The sequence below is a fragment of the Phyllostomus discolor genome, chromosome 10, assembly GCF_004126475.2.
Source record: "Phyllostomus discolor isolate MPI-MPIP mPhyDis1 chromosome 10, mPhyDis1.pri.v3, whole genome shotgun sequence".
Taxonomy (NCBI): Eukaryota; Metazoa; Chordata; class Mammalia; order Chiroptera; family Phyllostomidae; genus Phyllostomus; species Phyllostomus discolor.
The window spans coordinates 43,071,492-43,097,894 of NC_040912.2; the positions used below are offsets into that span (position 1 = coordinate 43,071,492).

Below are 26,403 nucleotides of genomic sequence, written 5' to 3' on the forward strand. Positions count from 1 at the left end.
TATAAAAATTAGAAGTAGAAAGCAAAAAGGGAAGATTATGGCCTTAGAATACTTTAGGACCAATCATAGTTTCCAATTTTCCAATATACTGTTATTAAAAAGACAAAATTAGGGCATTTGTACTTCATGGCAAGATTGAATGAGACCTATCATGTGATAACTGTTTAATAAATGTTAATCCTGTATTCTTCAGTTCAAATCTCTGTCATTTCTTGAATCATTCCAAAAAATGCAAGGCAAGCCATGACTGCTGTAGCTCAGTGGATTAAATTTAGCCCTGCAAACCAAAGGGTTGCCAGCTCAATTCCCACTCAGGGTGCATGCCCAGGTTCCCAGGCCAGGTCCCCATTTGGGGGCATTGGAGAGGCAATTGACTAGTGTTTCTATTGCATGGTGCTGTTTGTCTCCCTCTCTTTCTGCTTCTTTCCCTCTCTTTGAAAATAAATAAAATCTAAAAAAAAAAAATAGAAAACTGAAAGATGAAGGTAATTAGTAAATGTATTTAATAAAACTTACTTATTTTCAGTTTTTATTGACCATCCCCAGTTTCCTAACTAAATATTTAGTGAATATTTAGGTGATATCTTTTTTTATTTTTAAAAATGTAAATTCCAGAGTATTCATGGCATCTCAAAATACAGTGAGATATAATCCTCAATATTTTGTTTTCATAATGTGAATGAGACAATATCAGTACCTGTTTTCTTCATTCTTCATAATGTTAATGCATTTTTATAATATTACGAAATGGTAGTTCACCTGAGTTTATACTGTTATACCAAAAGAAAAGAAAAATTTATGTCTTTTTTCCAATTAGAGAACATTTCCAGTCAATGCTACCACAGACTCAACTGTACTGAAAATATCACAAAACACAGTCTTTATCTATTTATATTTGTTTATCTAAATAATGGATTTAATATTTTGTCTTTTGAGAATCAATCAGTTTTTATTAGAAAGGGTTCAGAATACTTCGTAAGTATGATCTAGTAGTTCTTGAACTTATCGTATACATGAGCATAATTTGTATAATTTCAGTCTAATCTGTAATGTGAAATTGATAACAGGACATGACATAACTGATGCTTGATACAAGAATGGCTTTCTGCATTATGCTGAGTGAAATAAGACAGGCAGTGAAAGACAAATACCATATGATCTCACCTTTAACAGGAACCTAATCAACAAAACAAACAAGCAAGCAAAATATAACCAAAGACACTGAAATACAGAATAGGCTAACAGTGACCAGAGGGGAGAGAGGAGGGAATTTCAGGGGAAAAGGGGAAGGGTTTGCATGAACAAGTATAAAGGACGCATGGACAATAGCAAGGTGGGGTGGAAATGGGAGGGAGGTGGGGAGGGCTGGTGGGGTAGACTAGGATGGGGGTAAAAGGCAGAAAACTATACTTGAACAACAATAAAAAAAAAGCATGGCTTTTTTATTCCATGTCCCAGCTGTCACAATTTTAATGTTAAATGTTTTGTCATATTTTGTTAACTAGACTTTTTTTCTCAGTGACAAACTTAAAGAATAATCTAGAGTTTTACAAATATCTCAAATGTTATGTAAATTTTTGGTCACTCATAAAGTAGTAATTCTCTTTTTCACTTGGGTTGAATTTGCTTTTAAGTATCTGAGTCAAATACATAAATATAAGCCATAAATATCATTCAACACAAGCTTCAGCATTTCCTTTTTCTCCTCTCCTGATGTTTCATTAGTGACATTTTTAAATCAAATTTAGATAATCCTTGGTTCAGTCTCCAAACAGAATATAGGTTCAGCGAGCAGGGATCTGAATGACAAAAGAACTGCCCACTTAGAGGGTGCTTTAAAATACTTTGCTCATTGAAAAAAAATGCAAGCCAACAGATTTTTCTAACTTTACTGTTCTGATTTTTCAGTTTGAATTTAACTGTGTATGGAAAACTTTGAAAAGCCATATAATCCATCAATATTGTATTTGCTAGAGCCTGAGTTTCACACAACATCAAAGTATTTTTGTGGCTTTGATATTTTCTCTCCCTTAATTATGTCAGCCCTAGATATATTGCATTTAATTTTTTTTCCTGGCTTTCTCTTATTAGCAGTTAACACTTTATGTAGAACATATCTAGAATTCCTGACATCAGTTATTTAACCTTTTTTGATTGATCAATTTGATAATTTTTAATTTAGGGCAAGAATAGAACATATTTTCAAACTGCACATGTAAATTGAAGATTATATTTTGGGTGTAGCCACCTGTATATGTGATAAGCATATATATGTATAAAAACTAGCAGTTTATGATAATCAGGCCTTTAGTATTAAAAATGAAAATCAAAGTAACTAAAAATTTGGCTTACCAAAAAATAAGGTGAATCAAAAACATTCAAAGCCACCAAGGATCACAGCACTTACAAATCTTTTTAAGGTGTAAACAGGAACATCTCAGTACCCCACTAACTAACCTTCTATTTGCATTTAGAACACAATGCAAAACAAATCCTTAAGCACTGCATGAAAGCCCATAAATGACATGGCTTTCGTCCCAAGAGATTATGGTCACAAATGGGACACAAGCATTAAACACTCTTTAGTAGTAATAAATTGTGTTTGGTTAGACCTAAGAGAATGAAAAGCAATTTTGGGAGAAGTTAACTTGAGGAACTTAAATTCTGTTGGTGAATAAAGGAAAAATCTCTCTGACGAGTGCTATTTATTGTAAGTTAAGATTTGAGGACTATGTCCAAACTGAGTGCTGGCCTGTAAACCAAAGGGTTGCCACCATGATGCCCAGTCAGGGCACATGCCTGCGTTTTGGACCAGGTCCCAGGTTGGGAGTGTGAGAGGCAATCAATTGCTGATTCTCTCACACATCATATTTCTCTCCTTCTCTTTCTGCCCCACTTCCCCTCTTTCTACAAATAAGCAAATAAAATCTTTAAAACAAAAAGATCTAAGGTCTAAAAGAAGAGTCTGGAGAGGAGCATTCCATAGGAGGGAAAAGTTGTGTAAGAACCTAAGAAAGGGAAAACCTTGATACACTGTAGAAAAAGAAAGGTTTTGATTATGGATTATCCCAAACAAATGCCATGATGTAGTAAAATATGTTTGATTTTGTTAGAGATTATTCTTTTTTAAAGAATTTTTAGAGATTTATTTATTTATTTTTAGAGAGAGGGGAAGAGAGGAAGAAAAATGGAAAGAAACATCAATGTGTGGTTGTCTCTCACATGCCCCCTCAACCCAGGCATGTGCCCTGACTGGAAATCGAACCAGCGAGCCCTTGGTTTGCAGGCCTGCACTCAATCCACTAAGTCACACCAGCCACAGCAGTCAGAGATTATTCTTTATGTGACTCAGTACGGACTTTGCACATTTTGTAGTTTTTGATGTATGTTAGATGACCGGTAAACATTTAATGAGTAAGTATATAAACATATTTACCAAAACTAAAAGGGAAGGGGGGTGATAATAGTATCTGCTTCATATGATGGTGAATCATAAATGAGATCACCAATAAAATGTGCTAATCTGAGAGCCTGGCACATAGAAAATGCTTGATAAATACTAGCTTTAAAAAATGAAGTTCCACACTATAGAATATACAGATGATGTACTAGAGAACTGTACACTTAAAACCTGTATAATTTTATTCACCAATTTCACCCCAAAACTTTGTTTGTTTATTTATTTATTTATTTACTGTGATTTTTAAAAAGATTCTATTTATTTATTTTTAGACAAAAGGGAAGGGAGGGAGAAAGGGAGCAAAACAACAATGTGTGGTTGCCTCTCACACTCCCCATACTGGGGACCTGGTGGGTAACCCAGGCATATGCCCTAGACTGAGAATCAAACCAGTGACCCTTTGATTCGCATCTTGAACTAATCTAAATAACTATTTACCTGAGTTGCTTAGAGGCAAACTAATCTCACAAATGTTAAGTAAAATAATTTGTATATACTACCAAAAATACTACTAATTACTTGATTTGAATGCTATCAAGGTACTTCCCTTCCTAGTCCCTATATGGTTGGCAGAGGTTTACTCCTTTCCTTTCACTCACAACACATGAACACACACACTCCTGTGGATGTTTGATTGGCCACGCAGCATCTGCAAAGTTTTGGGGATAGATAATGACCTCAAAGCTTGTACCTTCCTTCTGAGTATCAAAATGTGTGCATTTTCAGTAGCAAAAGTCCAATTATAATCCTCATTTTAAATGTTGTTCTGAAGTTCCCTCAACTCTTTCATCTTGATTCTTCTCTGCATCACCAAGCCTGGGAGTCCTTATATGTGGACATGAAGTTCTTCCCTTTTGCTTATTGAATTAGGGGCTCTATACATTAACTCAGATGTATTTTCTTTTCTTTTTTTTATAAATTCCTTTTTTTTATTTATTTATTTTTAGAGACGGAAGGGAGGGAGAGAGAGAGAGAGAGAAACATCAATGTGCAGTTGCTGGGAGCCATGGCCTGCAACCCGGGCATGTGCCCTGACTGGGAATCGAACCTGCAATGCTTTGGTTCGCAGCCACGCTCAATCCACTGAGCTATGCCAGCCAGGGCCAGATGTATTTTCTTGAGTCTAAATAAAATTATGAAGATTTCTGTTGCTGAAAGAAAATCTGTTTTAGAATTATTATCCTCAGTGCTTTAATCTTTTCACAAATGGTATTCAAAGGATTCAGAAAGATATACTTACTTTTCTTAGTCAACATTGGTTAAGTGTTATCTAACTATGATCAAACATTGTCAGTTAGTTAATAAATCATTGAACTCTATGCATAAAATATATTCCATGATTCATTTTTAAATTTTTTTAAAGATTTTATTTATTTGTTTGTTTGTTTGTTTGTTTTTAGAGAGAGGGGAAGGTAGGGAGAAAGAGAAGGAAAGAAACATTGATGAGATGCCTCTTGCAACCCCCGTATCCCCTACTGGGGACCTGGCCCACAACCCAGGCATGTGCCCTGACTGGGAATCAAGCTGGAGAACTTAGTTTCACAGGCCAGCACTCAATCCACTGAGCCACACTAGCCAGGGTATATTTTCCATGGTTTCTATGAAATTACAGTCTTAAAGGTCATTTGTAAATTTTTATTTCCTTTAATATGGTTGTTAAGTTCAGTGCTTACAACTAGACCATGTCATTCATGGGAAGGGAAGTTCAATTTCGTCTCTTACTTAAGAATGTAAAACCCGAATCAAGAATCTCACAAATGCCTGCCGTTGATCACAAAACCTGAGCAAGAAATTATGAATGGCTGAGGGTGAATTCATTACTCTTATTTTTAAAAATGACTTAAAGTACTACTGAGTAAAGCACAATAAAATCATTTTCATGTTTTAGTGCAGGAAAACATTCTTACTTGTAGCATAGGAGCCCCAAACCAAGGAGCTGCTTAAGTGTTCATGATATTCTGAAAAACAACAACACATCCAGTGGAGTAGCTGATGGGGACATACATTTATTACTCACACAACAGAGTAGTATACCCATGGCAGTGGGTTGGTGTGAGAAGGATCACACCTCCTTTAGTCTGAGCTTGTTATGAGGGGTCCCAGACAGAGGAGGCAGGTATCCTACACATGACGCTAAACTACATCATCTCAGGGTGCATGTGTAGAAAGAAAAGGTCAAGAAGCAATCACAGGACCAGAAGCCTCCCCGAAAAGGAGATAAAGAGTAGGTTACAATCCATTCCCAAAACAATACACATTCCCTCAGGCTGGGCGGCCCCCTGGCCAGCCCTCATCACAGGTGGTGGGAGAGCCAGGTATTGACACCACATTATAATATTATCACTTTTACAGATAACCATGAAAAGAAAAGAAAATGTTAAAAATAAAAGTATAATAAATAAAACAATCCTCCCTTTTTTGTCCTAGGACAGTGATGTTAAACTATTTCTGACCCGTGAGAAAGTGCTGGTGATCAGTACTATTCATGCTCTCCTTTTCTCCTTGGGCACAGAGAAGTCAATTCTGGATGATGGACTATGAGCTAAAATGATGACCATTTTCAGGCCTGTCCCATTAAACCTCCTCCTGAATAAAGAGGATAACAAGGACCTACTGGAGAAGGGACCTCTAGGATGGAAAGCCTGGATCCCTGAATGACAACACAGATCACAATCCTTCCTCCCCACCCCCCATGCCAACCTACACTGAACTTACATTGAACTGTGAGTGACAGACAAACTTTTGTTGCATAATGCCACTGATATCTTGGGGTTGTTTATTATAAAAGTTAGTCTACCCAGACAAACCTGATGCTCAATTTTCTATAGAAAATAATATTACTGAATTTAATCAGAATCTATGGGTATTAGAGCTTCTAGATCCGTGGATTCTGGATGTCTTAAAAAGTGGTGGGAGCTTCAAAATATTTACTATAAAAAGTTTAATCGTACCATGGAGCTGATAGATAAGTTTAATGAAATTATATAAAAAGTGTTGACATTTGTACTTCTGTGTAACGGAAGATCTGTTTTTAGGTGTTTTAAATAGTAAAATAAACTTTCTGCCCAGAAGGAATGCTGTTCCCAATCACTGTGTTGATGTTTTGTATTACATATTCTTCACAGACTGCGATACTCAGGAATGTTTTATGGGAAAAAGCTGATCCCATAGAAAGCTAGTAATTGGTAGAAAATTCTCAAACCTGAAGTAGTTGGGTAAGAAAGTCAGAAAGTAACACCACCACATATCAGCAATCAGTAACCTGAAGCATACACGAGCAAAGCATTTCCTAGAGATCAAGACTCTACTATTTTGAGGCTAAATTTTAAGGAAGAGCAAAAGCAAAGATCACTGCCCTGGTATAAGAAGCAAACATTCTTCCTCAGATTAAACCTCATAGAAAAAGAGTAATGATGCCCACACAGATGAGAATCTAAACAGGAACAAATCTCTCTCCTAAGCCACAAGGGTTAAGGTTTTTCCAACACTTCCTCAGAAAAGAGAAAACAGATAACAGAATCCATATGTATTACTGACTGTGTTGTACACAATGATGTATAAAATATTCTCATTATTAAGTGAAGCTTCAGACCTTTTCAGTAAACCGTTTTGATGTTCACATTAAGTTCTAAATTCAGGGCTCTCTTCTGCTTCCGGTATTACAGTTCACATTTGGTTCTCAAAAAGGCCAAGCCAGGCAACACTTACAGAATTCCGTGTTTCCAGTGCTTCTTTCTGACACAGCATGCAGAGTCGTCATTGGACAGCCCCTTGCACAGCTCTTATCAGCAAACATATCTAAACCCAATCATCATCCACTGTCTATGTTCTCAGAGCTGTATGACATGAGGCACATGTTTAGCAAAACATGAGCAAGATATGAAAGGGACACCTGCAAAGACAGATAAAGACCTGTCCTGACCAGTTAAAAAAATAGATTTTAAAAGTTACTGTTATTATTAAACCCCAGCAATTTCATAGCTGCCTCCAAGAGACCTAATGTGGGCACTGGCAGTCATTCACAAAAATGGAAATTGCAGTTGGAATAGCACCACTTATGTCTTTTTTTTTTTGTCTTTTTGCAAGCTATGAACTATAAAGAAACAGGATGTTTGACAAAGGCCTTTAGAATTCATCTGCTAGTCCACAGTATAAATTTCCAACTCAGTGGTTCTGCTGAAACTGCATGTTAGATTTTCCTGGTTGGAGTAAGAATGAGTAATGTGAGCTCAGCGTGGACACTGCACAGCCTTCTGTCTGCCCATTTTACTGGGTACAGTTCAGAAAGAGAATTATCCTTTAACAATTTTGGTCCCTAAATATCAAAGAAAGGCATGGGGCCTTTCCCCACTGGGGTACGAACAGAAGACTGTGGTCTGTCAGTCATATTCACTTGGAAGCCTGAATTCTCCGAAGACCAATCTCAAAGAGAAGAATAAAGAAAAGAAACAAAATGAAAAAAATAACAAGGATCAGCAAGATAATGCAGCCTATCAGGCACATTCCAGCCCATAACATCCCAGAGAGAGGCCTCAAGTGCATCAACAGATAACCAGTTTATTTATAAAGATGATAGGAAAATTCAATAAACCAACAAATTTTGTTTTCTTTTTGGCTTAATTTTGTTGTTGGTATCAACATAAGAACAACTTGTATCACTGAAATTTTTTCTATTTGAGACAATTCATTGACTAATAGTCATTTACAATGTTGGGTTGATACAAAAGTGGATAGTTGAAACTTTAGAGTAATTTCTCCCATAAGATAAATTAATGATCACAGATTTATTAGCAACCCAGAATGGAGGCTATTATAAACACTGCATTTAAGGAATTATCAAAAGTGAAAACTGGAGTTTGTTCCCTGGGCATTTGATCTACATTGTGTTGTAACAAATTGTTAGACATTTCAGTTAATTTTTATCTCCTCAACACTTATCTAAAAAAAAAAACTGAACAGAAAAAAATAAAACAGTCTGTATTTTGTGCCATTGTATGAATCTGGTCATACAAGATAACATATGTTTTTTTAGGTTTCTTTGGAATGTTTATTTACAACTGAAAACCATGACACATTTTTTGTCATGCATCCTGGCTCTTAACTTCAATCAGGATATTCCATGAACTGCTCTTGGGAGCCTCTCCTTTTGGACAAAGCTCTCTAACAGAACTAACTTTGCCTGACTACCCTCTCTTCTCCATCATGCTATACAGTCCCTTGGCTTCGACCATTGTCTTGTTGAAACTCTGCAATTGATTTTGATAAAACATTCCTGATGTATATAGCAAGAATGTAGCATAATATATCTGAACATTGATAACAGTTTCCTTTATGTTGATAATAAATACTCATTAGTTTATACTCATAAGTGACTAGCATATCTGGTTTTCTATTTCTGTTATTATAAATGAAATATTACTAAAATAATATTTCAATGATACTTTTAAAATCTGTTCAAATAAATAGCAAAACAGATTAAATCACGGAAATAAAAAGCTCCATTCTCTGTTTATTTTTCCCCTCCCTGAGATGAGAGCACCACAATTACCAAAGCTGACTTTAGTTCGCTATTGATTCACCCTATGGAATTTAGGGTTTCTGAACCTTGTTTAAAAATACACTAAAGAAAGAAACAGACATTAAGGTGGTCATTGTCCAAGACAGGTTGCTTTTTGTTACTGCATGATACAGATAAACTTCAACTTTTACTCTGATTATATGAATAACTAAGATAAGGTAATCCCTTATTTCCAAGAGTTTCAGTGTTTCTAAATTGGAGTTTCATTCTTGAAAAAAGTATTTTCTCCATAAAACACAAAAATTGATTATTAACAGTAATAAATACAAATATATGAGGTTCATAATTTCTTAAGTATATAAAACCAAATTATTTTAAAAAACAAGATCTAAATATTCCTTTAGGAGAATTTGTTTTGCATAAATTGAACTAGTAAAGGCTTCTTAAGGTCAATAAAGTTTAGACTGAAGAAACTATCTTCTTACCTGGTACCTCTCTGGTACAAACAGAACCTTATTCCATTTTTCCATGGACATTTGAACTACTTCTAAAATTTGTATTATCTGTCTCAAAAATTTTCATTGAGCCCTGGCTGGTGTGACTCAGTGGATTGAGTGCAGACCTGTGTACCAAAAGGTCACCAGTTCAATTCCCAGTCAGTGCACAAGCCTGGTTTGCAGACCAGGTCCCCAGCATGGGGTGCACGAGAGGTAACCACACATTGATGATTCTCATCCTCTCTTTCTCCCAACCTTCCCCTCTCTAAAAATAAATAAATAAAATCTTAAAAATTTTTTTCATTGACAATTTTATAACCAAAATAGTCTTTGACTAGTAAATTACAGGGTGTGGGATGGGGGTGGTAGGCAAAGGGTGGTTTCCATGATAATTAATCTTCCTTAAGTGTTCCTTGCTCTACCATTTCTATCAGAGCTTCATTGCTGAACTCCTGAGAATAAATGGGACTCTGAGAAAGCACCTACCAAGAAGCTCAGCTGAATCATCACCCCAGGATTAGCCAGGTAGTGAGTGTTGCCAGTGTAATTATCAGAGTGTATGAGTCCCTACTGGTCCTGGTCTTAGATAGTTCTAATTTCAAGTTTTGATCCCTACCAAGGGGACTTACTCAGTATAAGAAATATTATAAAATATATGTCACAAGTTATAAACTGGAAGCCACCCACCTTTTAGAATATTTTATTATCAAATATTTTGTATTTGTTAGTTACAAGTAGCATCTACTTATATTATAGGACACAGCTCTGGTAATAAATTTACCTTTCAACATGCCCAAATTTAGAACTGCAGAGAAAAGATAAAATAGATCTAGTCTAAACTCCTGCACCAGGCAGGAGTCCCCAGAAAGTGTTCATTGATCCTATTAATGGATATGAGCAATATTTCCTGAAGCAAGAAATATTATTTTATATACCATTATCAATGGAATCACTACATTACTTCTGTTTGGGGGATTTGGTGGGCTCATTTTACTAGCTCAAAATTAATTGTAATTTTGGCTTTTGAGAAATGTTTTTGTGATATTCAAGTATGAAATTAAGAATATAGCTATGGTTTTCTTATTTTACCAACAAATACTGAATGTTTATCAAATGAGTTTTCTAAATCCATTGAGATGATCATATTTTTCTCCTTTTCCCCATTATTATGGTAAAACTGTATCAATAGATTTCCAAATATCAAATCATGTATCAGTCAGAAAGGCCTAACTTACCCTGAACTAACAAAAGTCCTCCTATCTCCATGATTAAAATAGGATCTATCACACTTAACACTATTGATATTTTGGGTTGACTAATTATTTATTGTGGAGGGCTGTCCCACGCATTGTAAGAATTGTATCGTCATCACTGAACTCTATCACTAGATGCCACTAGACACACACCTCATATAAGTTGTGGCAACCAAAAATATTTTCAGATATTGCCAAATGTTCTTTGGGAATGGAAGATGGTAACTGTCCCAAGTTGATAACCATTGTTTTAAAACAGTGACAGTTTTTCTGCGGTGAGGCAGCGGACTGTGCAGGCAGGGCTGGCTGAAGGTGAAATTTAGACTCAGAGCTGACCATGGACTATGGCAGGGGTTGCCACAGTGGGAGAAACTCCCAGTCTCACACAAGAGTTCCTTGGAAAGTGGGCTAGAGACAAGCAGCCCAGCTGCATTTTTCCCTCTCTGGCCCCTTCCCCACAGGCAGTGTCACAGCACAGCAAGAAGGGCTGTCCTGCCCAGGTGATACCTAAGGCCCCGCCCCCTCACAATTTATTAACTGCACCAAGACAAACAAATATGACCCAAATGAAAGAACACAGCAAAACGTAAGAACGAGAGCTAAGTGATGAGGAGATAGCCAACCTATCTGATGGAGAATTTAAAGCCCTGGTAATCAAAATGCTGACAGAACTGAATGAGCTTGGTTGAAAAATGAAGAAAAATGGAAGATACCCAAAATTAAATAAAGCAAAATATTCAGGGAACCAACAGTGACAAGAAGGAAACCAAGACTCAAAGCAATGATTTGGAAAAAAAGGGAAAAATAAACATCCAACTGGAACAGAATGAAGAGACAAAAGTTCAAAAAAGTGAAGAGAGACTTATGAACCTCTGGGACAACCTGAAATGTTCCAAATTATAGGGGTGCCAGAAGGAGAAGAACAACAGCAAGAAACTGAAAACTTATTTGAACAAATAATTAAGGAAAACTTCTCCAATCTGGCGGAGGAAATAGACTTCCAGGAAGTCCAGGAAGGCCAGAGAGTTCCAAAGATGTTAGACCCAAAGAGGAATACACCAAGGCACATCATCATTAAGTTACCCAAGATTAAAGACAAAGAGACAACCTTAAAAGCAGCAAGAGAAAAGGAGACAGTTAGCTACAAAGGAGTTCCCGTAAGAATGTCAGCTGATTTCTCAAAAGAAACCTTACAAGCAAGAAGGGGCTAGAAAGAAGTATTTAAAGTCTTGAAAGGAAAGGACCTACATCCAAGATTACTCTATCCACCAAAGCTTTCATTCATAATGGAAGGGTAGATAAAGTGCTTCCCAGATAAGGTCGAGTTAAAGGAGTTCATTGTCACGAAGGCATTATTATATGAAATGTTAAAAGAACTTAACTAAGAAAAAAAAGATAAAAAATGTGAACAATAAAAGGACAACAAACTCACAACTATCAACAAATGAACCTAAAAGAAAAGAAAAATAACAAAAATTAAGCAAATAACTAGAACAGGAACAAAATCAGAGAAATGGACATCACATAGAGGGTTTTTAGTGGGGAGGGGAAGGAAAAGAATACGGAAAAAGGTACAGGGAAGAAGAGGCATAATTAGTAGACATAAAAGAGATGGGGAGAGATAAAAGATGGTATAGGAAACAGAGAACTCAAAGAACTTACATGTACCACTCATGGACATGAACTGGAGGGTTGGGGTGCAGGGTGAAGGGGAGGATAAAAGGGGAGGGAATTGGGAAAACTGTAATAGCATATTCAATAAAAATACTTAAAATTTTTTTACAAATAAAATAATGACTTTTTCCCCTCATTCATAGTACCTGCCATCGAAGGCTCTCCTTTATGTCCCAGTCTCTGGGATTCAGGCCGATAGAGCTGCTATCATCTGGATTTTTGAAGGACACAGTGGCAGAGGAAAAAAAGAGAGGATGTGCAAATTGCACACAAGCTCTTAAAACTTCTGCTTGGAAGTGACACGTGTCACTCTCAGTCTTATATTTGGCCCAAGCCAATCACATGGGTATGTCTAATTTCAACTGGAAAATGTACTATATGCCTAAAAGACAGGGAGCTGGTTATATTGGTGATCTGACATATTACATTATAACACTATTTTAGAAACTTCTCACCCTGGCTGGTATAGCTGAGTGGACTGAGTGCAGGCCTATGAACCAAAGGGTCACTGGTTTAATTTCCAGTCAGGGCACATGCCTGGGTTGTGGGCCAGGTCCCCAGTAGGTGGTGTGTGAGAGGTAACCACATATTCATGTTTCTCTCTCTTGCTTTCTCCTTGAAAAAAAAGAACAGAAAGAAAGAAGCTGTTTGGAAGTGTAAATTCTAACTCAAGCATATTTTCTCAGAAAGAGTGTAAACAGTACACTGCAAGTCTAAAATTTTTTTATTTAGTCTGTTTTGTTGTTTGCACCTACACACCTACAAGGTACTTGTATTGGGCTGATATATTTTTTTACTGCTCTTTCATTGTATGTAAATTACTTTTTTTTTTTATTTTCAGTTAACCATTTATACATATGAAACCCATAGTAGAATATTAGTATTTGTGGATTTGGTTATTTAAACAATGTGTGTGAAAAGTGTAAGAAACAAGCCAACTATCAAAAAATTTTAGAAGGAAATATATATCTGTACTAATGGAATGACTTCATTCTTAATTATGTAGAATTCAAATTGCCCTGATAAGGATTTAGCATATGCTGTTCCCAACACTGTTAACACAAACCTCTTTCCACACTCGTTTCTAGTCCAGGTCTCCTTGCCTCTTCTGTTCTCCTTTGAAGTTCTATAGTGGTGCCACTGTGGGAAAGCTCATCTACTATTAAAAAATGCAACTGTAGAAAATTATGTACCATATTATTTATATAAAGTCAAAATATTTATAAATTGTAATTGCATCTTCACTATATTGTAAGGAAGGAAACTGGAAATATGTCTACACAAACATTTCCTATATGATCATGATGGAAAGCACTAATGTTTAGTTCTCAATGATTCCCTATGTAATCCCCAAGGATGTAACACAGTCACAATATGGTAAATAAGTAACTCACTGAAAGTTACACAGCCAATGAGAGATAAAATCTGTGTTCAAACTTAACCCGAATTTGTTAAACTTTCCCATATTTTTTTCTAATTCTTAACAGGTATAATAAAGAATCTAGGCTTATTCTTAATGACATATTTTGATTTAGATACTTTGGGATAAGCATTTTTTAAAGTGTACTGAAGGAAAAAATACATATTCACTTTGTGCATTAATAGTAATATATGTCCACAATAGACTTACCTGGCATGGGAGATACCAAGATCATGAAGGTGGTTTTCCCAGGATAAGGCTCACTCATTGCACTCCAAGGGTGCTGACTCCTGTGATTTCCCCAAATGCTGGACACTAAACTGCATAATTTGTGAAAATAAGGGACTGCATTCATGCTCTCCTCTGGAAAAGAAAAAAAAATAATAAATGTCCACATTGGAAATTTAGATATCACAGAATTATACAATGTAGGAAGAATTCAGCACAAATCTGTCCAAAAAGAGCAAATCACTATGAACATTTGGTGTACAACATGTAAGGTATTTTCTAAAAAAAATAAACTGGAGATAATTTCTCATATTTTAAAAAATAATTGTGCCCTGGTTAGTGTGTCTCAGCGGATTGAGCACCAGCTTGCAAAATGAAAGGTTGCTGGTTCGATTCCCAGTCAGGGCACATGCCTGGGTTCTGAGCCAGGTCCCCAGTGGGGCGGTGTGAGAGGCAACCAATTGATGTATCTTTCATGCACATCACATTGATGTTTCTCTCCTTCTCTAAAAATAAATAAATAAAATCTTAAAAAAATAATAGCAACTATATAATTTTTCATTTTAGGAATGTGTCATAGTAATTTAATACCCCCTTCCTTTTTTTTTTTGTACATCAAGCTTGCTTCTAAAGGTTAGCTATTAAAAATGTTGTAGTGATATCTTGATATATAATTATTTATATCTCTGTTTTTTAAAGATAAACCTTCAAAAGAGAAAATGTGTAACAGAAAAATTTACTAAATTGTACCGTAGTAATAGTGCCTGTTTCTCAGCAATTTCTCAATATAAGGAAAAATAATTTATACCTCCCCAAACAGAAAATATTACCTTATTTTAATTAATATTACCTTGTTTTGATTTGCATCTCTTTGATTATTGGTAAATTTAACCTCTTTCTCTTTCTTTCTTTCTTTCTTTCTTTCTTTCTTTCTTTCTTTCTTCTTTCTTTCTTTTTTGCCTATTTCTATTTCCCTTTATATGAGCTATTTAACCTGTCCTTTGTCTATTTTTCTGCTATGGTGGACCACTCCCAGAGGCTTCTATCATAGAATTCTATTCAGACATGTTATTTTCTCTCAGCATGCTAGTTTTGCCTTTTGATCTTCTCATCTCCTAGTATTATAGATTTCTAATGTATATTAGAAATGTATAATGTATATTAGAGTCAGACATCTTGGGTTTGAATCCAAGCTCAAATACTGAGTTAGATACAGGACCTTGGGTTAGTCACTTTATTCCCCAAGGCTTATTTTTTTGTATAACATTCATAATAACTTCACTTTATGATATTAGTATACATGGAACCTGATGTAGTAAGCACTTGTTTGACAATATTGTTTATATTGGTGTTAGTCTTATTATTATTAAACCTGATGACACTGAGCTCTAGGAGAAAAGTGATCTGTTAACAAATCTTCATCAAGAATCTGTCTTCTTTCACTTTTATGAATCCCATGTGCTTTGTTACCCTGCTTTTCATAGATAGTGCCTAACTTCAAAGGAGAGAGTGTAATTAAATAAATACTGGAGCCAGTATTTTTATTTTTTATTTTTATTTTTTTTAATTTATTGATTTTGAGAGAGAGAGAGACATTGATTCTGTTGTTCCACATATTTATGCATTTGTTGGTTGCTTCTTGTGTATGCCCTGACCAGAGATTGAACCCATGGTGTATCAGGATGATGCTCTAAATAACTGAACTATCCAGCCAGGGCCTAGAACAGGGCCTCATATCAGGTCTTAGATAATCAAGTAGGGCAACCACTCTGTGTTTGTGTGTATTTTTGACTCGTGTGTGTGTGTGTGTGTGCATGTGTGTGTGTATATATATATATATATATATATATATATATATGAGAAACATTTTGCTCTCGACATATGGAGAAATATCAATTTGACAGATTCAGGGACCCCAAAACAAATGCATAAACAAAAATAAATAAAATCAAAGATTCCCAGAACTAAGATTTCCAGAAGTGAGAAAATACACCTGTTGTATTTTACTGATTAAGTAATATTTTATCATGCGAAACATATAGTATCCTAAATTATCTATCTATAGACCTATTTATTGATTGGTTAATTTATTGATTGGCCCCTTCTCTCAATATTTCTGTCCACATAGAATTGAAAACATGAATACATATTTTCCATGTTTGCAATTATTAAACAAGTTGGGTGTTTATTTCTGCCTCCGATATGGGACCTACTTGTAACAATTTTTATTTAAGAGAAATAAATCCTGACTATGACTACCACACCCATTTTGAAAATATGTATTTGTACTGTACCACAGATAGATTTTGTGTGCTAACCAAAAGGACTAGCGAGAGTCACCATTTAGCTTAGCTCCAGTAGAGTACGTCAAATGTTTGAAGGGCAGTGAAGTCATGATAACAGTCGATATCACTCATCTTCCATGGATTTTAAATCTTTGCTGAGAAAGCATGTACTAATAAGAGGAAATTATTGGCTATTTAGATAATTGAATTCAAATTTAATGGATTCTGCTATTAACCAAAATTGAATGATTTCCTAAGTTGCTTCCCAAAGATGAACAAAGAATAAATTAAATACATGTTTGTGAGACTTACGTGACTCAAATTAATGTTACTCATAACACTTTTATCCTAGTTGTCTTTTTTTTTAATTCGGCCTAAGTCTTAGGGATAGAATGGTAGACAAATAGATTTTTAGAGTTTATAATATAATGAGAGTATTTTTTAGAAAGTAAAAGCACACAAATGAACCAAATATATAAAAACCAACTGTTATTAGTGCTAGGAAGAAAACCAACCAAGGGCTGAGACCGAGGATCTACAGGGAGCCTGCCCCAGATAGGATGCCAGAAGGAGCTCAGGAAAAGCCAGCGAGACCTGGTCAATGACCCAGGAGGAAGAAGGAGCCTCACCTGGGGCCACAAAAGCAAACTACACCTTACATGGCCTTCGGAAAGAAAGGAAGTGGATTTTATATAAACTGAAATGGAAAGTTCTTGAAGGGCTTTAATCAAGGGAGTGACATCATACAAGAATATTTCCCAGAACACCATAACTATATTCAAACAGTAAGAGGAAAGGAGACCTAAATGGAATTATTAGTGGGAAGCCTTCCTGAAGGGAAAAGGGAATCCCTTAATAGAAAAGTGTGAAGAGTAGCACTTTCTTAACTTCTCAACTATAATAAAGCAGAACTGGATCATACATCTATTAGTCATATACATGAAACTGAATTATACTCAGTGTTTTTTTATTGCTTGTTTGATTTTACGGGCAAAGATAGGTGTCCATAATGGAAATGAAGAGGTTGCAGAGAAAGGGCAGTCAAGAGCAAAATGAAGGAAATTTGTGAGATGCTATAATGCTGGAGAGCCCTAAAGTTAAAACAAGAATATAAAGAATGAAATGAAATGAAATGAAATGAAATGAAATGAAATGAAATGAAATGAAATGATGAATGAAGTAACCTGAAAGCTACAGAAGGGATGAAAGTGCACTTTGAACAAGTATCATATCCAAAAAGGAAAAGCTAAGAGTCTGAATAGGTAAGGTTATAAGAATACATTGGTGATAAATAAGCCACAGAGGAGAAATTCCTCTTTGGTATAAAAAAATGATTAAGCTACACAAACATTTTTATTATTATTTTTCCTTTAAGTGGGCATGGGGGAGGGAATATGCAGGGTTTTGTTCTAGCAAAGCATGGTGATTTGATCCCATGAGGTATAAACACACTTGTTTTCACAGAGAAGCACTGTAAAGGTGACCACTACAGTGAGCATGTTTATTCAGGGTCCCTCGTTTCCACCTGTGCTTTGGCATCACATGCAGGAGACCACTTCTTTATTCCTGAATAAAGAAAAGATAAAGCAAAAACAGAGAATGAAGAAAATGGTAGCTTACTTGGTTATAACTATTTTTTAAGGAACTAAAAAGTGAGATGAGTGACACTCTGTGATTTGTTTACAGTTTATTTTTAATGCTTAAATTTTTTCTATAGAAAGTTTCAAACATATGAAAAGTAAACAGAAGAGTTTAATAAACTCTGTATCTCACCTAGCACCATCAATTGCCAACATCCTGCCATTCTTTTATCATCTAGATCTCCACCCACTTTTCACACCATCTTGAAAACTGTTGCTTTTTGCAATTTCAGAATTTAAAATGTGGTTTTATGGTTATGCAACATTAATTCTTAATAAGGGATTTTTATATAGGGAATTTTATCTGACTGTTAGCTTACTATGGCTAATATTAACTTAATGATTTGATAGCAATTGAGGAAAAATAGAAAAATCCTTTTTTGGTCTTGCTTGTGTTATACTCTGATGAAACCTGAAAATTAAATGGTTTGCATCTTTTTTTTAAAGATTTCATTTGTATTTATTTTTAGAGAGGAAAGGAGGGAGAAAGAGAGAGAGAGAGAGAGAGAGAGAAACATCAACGTGTGGTTGCTGGGGGCCATGGCCTACAACCCAGGCATGTGCCCTGACTGGGAATCTAACCTGCAACACTTTGGTTCGCAGCCCGTACTCAATCCACTGAGCTACACCAGCCAGGGATATGGTTTGCATCTTTAAAAAGAGTCTTGGACTAGAAAGGCTTGAGGACCAGGCTAACCCTGTGCTCTTCTGCTAACTCTTATTGTGACCTTAGCTGCTCATTTGTAACTTGAGAAGAATGAATGTGATACTCCCCAAAGTAGGTTCTTATTCCCAAGTGGCTTATACCTCTCTTTACAAAAAAGTGGCCTCTGCTGTCCTAATCACTTACGCAGTGCCTGACCTCTTCAGGGCAAGGCACAGTTCACAATTTCCATTGTCTTGTTAGATCCAATTCAACTCAATTCAACTAATACATACTGAAGGCTGATTATTTGCCAGGCACTGTCCTAGGCACTGACGATATAGAAGTAAACAAAACTCACCCAAATCTCTGTCTTATTAAGTGAGGTACCACAAATTCTAGTGAGGTATCACACAATAAAAATAATAAATATTTCAAATATGTAATTGTAAGCAGTATGTTAGGTGATAAGTCTAAAGAAAAATTACAAAGCAAGAAAGAGGAATTTGAGTGTGTGTGGTGGATGGGTAATGAGAGATAAAAGTTAGGTGAAATAGTCAGAAATGGCTTAATTTTAGGAGTGAAATTGTTTGGAACCAAGGTTTGAAAAAGAATAAGGAAGCTGGTGAAGAGCAGCTAGAAGAGCATTAGGGGCAGAGGGAACAGTAATCACAAAGGTCTCAGGGTGGAGGCTGCCTGCTGTTTCAGAAGGACCATGCGGAGGCCAGTGTGGCCAGAACGTAGGCGACAAAGGGGAGTGAGGTGCTGGGAATTGCCAGCAAATTGTGAAGGACTCAAAAACCATGTAATGATATTGGTTTTTACTCTGAGATGGGAAGTCTTTGGGGTTAAAAGAACTGATAGGATCTGATTTATTAACAAGGTCAATACTCTGGCTAAGAAAAGAGCAGAAAGGAGGAGACCAGTTAGGCTTGCTGCCATAATCTAGGTTAGACGTAAAGGAAGCTTGTTGATAGTGGGAGTAGTGTAAAAGAGTTAGATTCTGGATCTGTTTCCAAGGTATGGCTGACAGGCTTGCTGTGGGAGAGAAAGAGAAGGAGGAGGAAAGGATTAGATCACAGTACTTTTTCCAAGTACATGGAATTGTAGAGCTGTTTTAACAAAGAGAGAGGAGCCTTTTGGCAGGAGTTGGGGAGGCTTGGGTGTGTAATAGTATTTATCTACCACCTCTAATATGCATGCAATTCATAAATGTCCAGTAGACCTCTCTGTCTGTCTCTTTCTCTACTGGCCTCACTGTCTCTCTGCTTCACCAGTTCTCTGTGTCTCTCTGTCTCACATGCTCAATATATACTTGCCTAGAATATGAAATAATAAGGAAATGTCCTAGCATCATTTGCACAGAGTGAAAAAAATCTCTCTTCCTCCTTGTCCTTCAGTGTTGCAGCACATTGTGGGACCCTTCAGGTTTTCTCTGCAACTGCATAGAATTTCAAAATTGGAATAGATCATAAAGGACATGTTGTCCAACTTTTTCCTTTATAGACAGGGTCACTTAGATCAAATAGGTTAGATGACTCACCTACAGGACAGGAAAGAGGAAAAATAAATAGCTTAGCTTTCTCAAATGTGAGGAGTAAAGACATGGCCACAAGAGGAGCAATTATGTGAGTAAATGACATAGTTTTAAATCCCCAAAAAAGAAAACAAATAACAGAGTACAAAAAAATAAAAAGCTATATACGTGCCCAGAGAAGACAAGTGAGTATGTCAAAGGCAGTCTTTTTAACATGATGACAATTCATTGTGCAAAGCTGTTGTTAACAGTTTCTAATTCAATAGTTTTCTTTTAAAATAATACTGTTCTTTAATTTATTCTCATTAATACCTCTTAGGACTTTTCTAGATTTGTGGACATTAAACTAGAACACTTACACAACTTTGTACTATTAGTCTGAGCAACCAGTAAAAATGGTTTCTAAAATAAAAATATTCCATCTCTATTTTGTTTGCAAATTCATATTTGCATACCTTATTTATATACTTTTTTAAAAGATTTTATTTCTTTATTTTTAGAGAGGGGAAGGGAGGGAGAAAAAGAGGGAGAGAAACATCAATGTGTGGTTGTCTCTCACACGCCCTGCCAATAGGGATCTGGCCAGCAACCCAGGCATGTGTCCTGACCGGGAATCGAAACAGTGACCCTTTGGTTCACAGGCTGGTGCTCAGTCCACTGAGCCACACCAGCCAGGGCTTATTTGTATACTTTTAAATAAACTAACTTAGAGCAGAACAAAATTAAAAACTTTCTTGTTATATAGATTTTTATATCATTTTAAAATATTTTAATTGGTGTCATTTTGTTTTGATTTTTCAAAGTTAGAAAGCTTTAAAATGATGTAACAAAGCTCTAGGGTGTTAGCCTCATTATTTCTTTGGTTAGATTGAATTTTGTGTACATTTTACATTAATAAACATATAGCTATCAATGTAAATGAAGGCTCATAGATACATTTTCCCCATAGATTTACATGTAAATATGAAGAAAAGTCACCATGCATGCCTAGCTAGAAACTTTAGCATGTTGTAAATAATAGTTCTTAGCTATTGCATTATTAAATGCTAAGAAAAAATACAGGGAAAAAAACTCAACCTAATTTACACTTAATCTCAACCTTTCTGAGTTTCAGGATTTATTTTTAATCTGAAAAATACTGATTTATTATACTTGCCTTAGCTACCTGATTGGATGATCATAATGATCACATGAAATAACGACTTTGAAAGTTCCCTGATTCATTATGACAATGCAAGTAGTAGCATGAGCTTTCTGAAAATGTGGTCAACGTAACTTTTCCCTGATGGGAAAAGACTGTATCTTAGAATCGATCAAAGAAGGAAAGGAGTGTTTCCATGATCTTTAAATAAAATCTGTGTCTTTATGCTTGACATTTTAAAGAAGTAGGCCACATGTTGTGTGCTAGAAAAGAAATGTGATGAGTTTTTCTGAAGTTCCTAAAATTAAATGTGATTTCATTATAGTAGCTATTTTGCTATTTGTTAATGAGCACAGGTATTCGTTGATACAGGACTACTCTCCAAGCCCTGTGCCTGGGACTCGGCACTGGTAGGCACGGGTGCCTGAAGAAGAGAGTTCCTTAACCTGAGAGCCAGAAATTGGCACCTTGTGGATTCACCCATTGTAATTCAATTATGTTATATTGAATTCCAGCGGAGAAAATCCATAGGGGGCAAAGCTCCAAAACTCTTATACAGTGGAACTTCCTTCCAAAAACACTGAAAACCAATTTAAAAAAACTTACTGTTTCCAAAATAATGCTGTAAATGAATAGGCTATCAAGGGACAGCTATAATTACGTTCTTTCACATCATGTGAACATACACACTATATGAGTGGCATGTTTAACCTTCTCTAAGTCAAATCAACAACCTCCAAAAATAAATCCAACATGGCTTTATGTCAAAAATCATTCTAAAAAACATTTTTTTTCCTGCTGTTGGTCATTTCAGGACACACTTTAGATTTTATTTTAGCATCAAATTTTTCTTTTGATGTTAAAAGGTACTGTAATCTTTGTTCAAGTATGTGACTAAGTCTCTATAGTCATTTTAACTGACCACCTGGGTGATTTTTATCTTAAACAGCAGTATTAAAGTGACCACTTAGCCCATGCATATTAGGGAGTATCTATTGAGATGTGGTTCTTACTTTCAAAGTGTTTGTAGCCTAGTTGAAAGATGAGAATAAAAATGTAAAAAATGTACTACAGTAAAAGTCACATTAGAGTATGGTCAAAATTCAAGAACTGACAGGCAAGAATGAACCTCATTTGTGCAATTAGAATCTCCAAAGAAGTGACCTAAGAAAATGTATTTTTAAAGCTATCAAGAAGATTTTGAGAGATACTCATGTTTAGAAGCAACTACTATTTTATTTTCTCTTCTTCCATCTCTCCTCAGAGTAACCTTCTCAGAACTCTCAAAGTTTGCAAATAATTTGTTAAGTACCCAGGTTATCAGACTTTTCCCAGGCCTCATCTGCTTGAACCACAGACAACTGGACACACATCATCTTTGTCTTTTTTTTCCTCTCAGTCTTTCTCAGTGTTATCTAATGGCTCTGAACCCTTTCCTTGTACTTCAAATATTAATGTTCTCTTTTTCTTTTCTTACTCCTGGTCCCTTCCTGGAATCAGTTATATCCTGGATGGTTCCTAAATCTACATTCCAAGATCTGACCCCTTTAACATCTAACAACTGGATTTGTCTCAGGTTCCCCAAACTCGAAATTGTTCCAAATCAAACTCATTTCTTCCCCACCCCTTTATCAATGGACCAACCCCTCCCTCACTGACTCTACAATGTAAGGTGGTGGGGTAGCCAATATGAAATCAAGACAGGGAAGAATGGAAAGTGAATCCAAGCTGGGAACAAGTCACCCTCCAGTTGTCCTTGTACATGACCAGGTATCAGCTTGTTTATTAAGATCTGTTTGTTCTACATAAGGAATGTATGACGAATACTTCTCTTTTTTTACTCCAGCTGCCCTGATTGACTCTATTACCTGATTGTTATTACTCTCCTGAGTTGGAAGAACCTCATCTTTAACTCAATCTTGTGCTATTTTTAACTTAATAATATTTGAAGTCTATTTTCTAAGTTAACAATCTAAAATTTAGACACCTCAAATTTTGAAAAATCAATTATGCTTCTATTTTAATTTTCTTTCCATTATTTTCATCATTTATGAAGTTGTCTACAGTTAAGGCAATGTAGACTTTTGAAGAATTATTTAGGAAGAAACTCTAAGGGGTTACTCTAAATTAACTTTTTTTAGTAAAAAAATAACAGTTAGTGAATGATAATTTACATTGTGTTGTTAGAGATTTCAAAGCAAAAATTCTTCACAGTCCAATATCCAGTTTCTTTCAGCTGTCCATTCTGGTACCTACTACGCTAATAGCGAGGATATTTTTCCTGATGTTAGCATCTCTGCTGTAGTATAGTCCCAAAGCATAACTTCTCCTATTATAAAAACATTATTTTTAATAATATTTTGTTGGTTATTCTATTACAGTTGTTACAATCTTTGTCACTCTGCCCCACTCCACCCTGCATCCCCCACTCCCTCAGGTAATCCCCACACCATTGTTCATGTCCATGGGTCATGTGTATAAGTTCTCTGGCTACTCCATTTCCTACACTGTACTTTACATCCCCATGGCTATTCTGTAACTACCTGTTTGTACTTCTTAATCCCCTCACCTCTCCACTCATTTCCCCATCCCCCCTCCCATCTGGCACCCATCAAAACACTCTCCATATCCAGAATTCTGTTTCTGCTCTTCTTGTTTGCTTAGTTTGGAAAACGTTATTATTTATTTTAACTTTCTAATGCTTTTTTTTTACTATGTAGGCTGTCCTCAGATGTAAGCATATTATGCTGCAGATAACAATGAAAATTTTAGGGTTTTTTGCTCTCCTCTATCATAATTTTTAAAGGGGCAGTGTTCCTCAATTCAGTCTCATTTTCTTTTAAATAATGATGAGGCTTTAAGTATCCTTTTTTCTGTTCCCTTTATTTAGTAGGTGGGCAGAAATTTCTGCCCATTTATATGGGCAATAATTCAAGCATTTGTGCAAATTTTCTTACATAGAATATTCTTCACATTTAACCCTGTGCTCTGTTCTTACTTCTGCATCTTACAATCAAAGGAAATGAGTAAGATAAAGTAAATTGTCTCAGCAATCAGAAATCATTGCTCAAACAACTTATCTGAATATCATTTATGAGGCAGTCAACACAAATGCCTACTCCTCTGCTTGCTCACGGTGCCATGTGAATTATGCATGTAATTTCCTTACAGCTTGTCAGTCACATCGCTTTTATTCCAGAGGAATTTGAGCCGTTATGGCACCTTAAGACAAGAAATGAGGAATGCAAAGCCATGAGATAGTTTTGTTTTGCCTTTCTGTTCAGGGTTCCCTGGTGGCCTTTTGCTGAGACAGTCTGGACAAATACTGCAGTGGTCACCTGCTGGTTTGCTAGAGAAACCCTGCCTTGAGGTTCCTTGAAAATTTCACACATCCCTGAAGAAATCTTAAAAAGTATTCATTTGAAAGTGACATAATAACCACCCAGTATATGGAAAAAAGTAAAAAGTTCAGGATTAGGAGCTTGGGGGTTTGCTTTCTTTTATTTGCTGGAATTGCTGACAATTATATTTTGAAATTTTAAGAGGTATACTAGTAAACTGTATATTGATAATTGGCCAAAAGGGGAAACTGATTAGGGCATGATTAAAACACATGGCACTCATAGTTACTTGAAGAGCATTGAGACTAATATATTGCCTTGTTATTGTTTTTTTTAAAGAAAATGAAAGCGACATATGAATTCAGGTTTGCACAAGCACAGAGTTATGTGCTGGAGATGGCTGCTCTGGCCGGAAAGGGCTACCTGTGTGCATCTCTTCCCGACTCCAGTTCAGTGACTTTGATATTTTGAAATTGTTGATAATGACATATTTACTCTATAAAATTGGCAAATGCAACAAGTCAATTTGTTTGTTTTTTTATAGAGTTGGTTGTTAAATAATAAGCAGCACCTCACTGCCATAACAGGGCATGCTTCCCAAATTTCCATGACAATTGCAGCTTCATATTTATCTACAATATTAATTCAGAGTCATTCAAATAATGTTTGATTTGTATATAGGTTTATTCTTAATTTCTGTCCCAGAGGGTGGCAGCATGGTGCAATAAAAAGTACCTGGGCCTTTGTATTGAAAGTTGCTTTTAATTCATGTCAGTCCTTTTGCCTCTTTGATCTAGGAAAAGTCTCTTAAACTCACTGAACTGAAAATTCTTCCTCTCTAACATGGGGAAAGTAATATTACCATGGGGGTTAAATGGGATGATGTAGGTAGAGCATGTAGCAGTGTCTGGCAAAGAATCAGGCTGAGTCAATGGGAGCCCACAAAGGGACCATAACCTTAATGGAATTCAATATGGACAAGTCCTCCAGAAATTTTTTACTTCTTTAGTTTTCCATGAAATCAAAATCTATGAGCTGGATGAGATCTTCAGAAAAGTTCAGTATTTTCATTTTGTAGAGATAGTCATTGACATTAAATGTAATTTTGAAGGTCAGGTGTCCTGAATCCTTAATAGTGTTCAGCTGAACTCTTTCTACTCCCCTATGATAAAGTACCATCACCCAGCCTCTAGGTTGATTAGATAATTATTTTTTCTCTCTCTTCTGTCCTCTCTTAGTTTACCTGTCCTTTCTCTGTCTTTTTCAATACAATTTAATTTGGTTTTGGTTTTAAGTTGCTCTGGCGCTTCAGGGAAAGTAGATTATTTGACTAAAATTCAGATCCTGTGCAAAAGCACATCTTACTTGCATAGTGAAACTTCTTATGCTGAAAGACACTAATGTAAATACCAGGTGACCTAAAGCAATGTGGGCACATTTTGTAACCTGTAAAGAATGACCCATCAAAAGAAAAGAAGCTATTTAATATATTTAATAGGTGAATGACTACTTAGGAGGAACAAGAATAAAACTTTTATTTTCTGAGTGCCTATTATGTACCAGATTCTGTGTTAGCAATTTTATGATCGCATTTACTTTTAGATGTATTTTCTATTTTACAGATAAGGAAATTAAAGCTTAGGGAACTTAAGCTATCTTGTCCAAAGATACGCAATTGATTTTTGGTGGAGTTATGATTCAAAATCAAGGTGCCTATCCACTGTTTTGCCAATGCTAGGTTAGTCAAATCAAAATACATACCTCCC

At 35.8% G+C, this 26,403-nt stretch overlaps 1 protein-coding gene and 1 non-coding gene across 4 annotated transcripts in view; both read left to right on the top strand.

The window, feature by feature from the left end:
• The window catches only part of MAGI2 (membrane associated guanylate kinase, WW and PDZ domain containing 2), a 1,408,091-nt gene that overhangs the window by 607,696 nt on the left and 773,992 nt on the right, over positions 1 to 26,403 (top strand). The window lies entirely within an intron of this gene.
• LOC114508280 lies at positions 14,025 to 14,188 on the top strand. Its single transcript, XR_003685524.1, has one exon. It is a non-coding gene; the product is annotated as a U1 spliceosomal RNA (small nuclear RNA).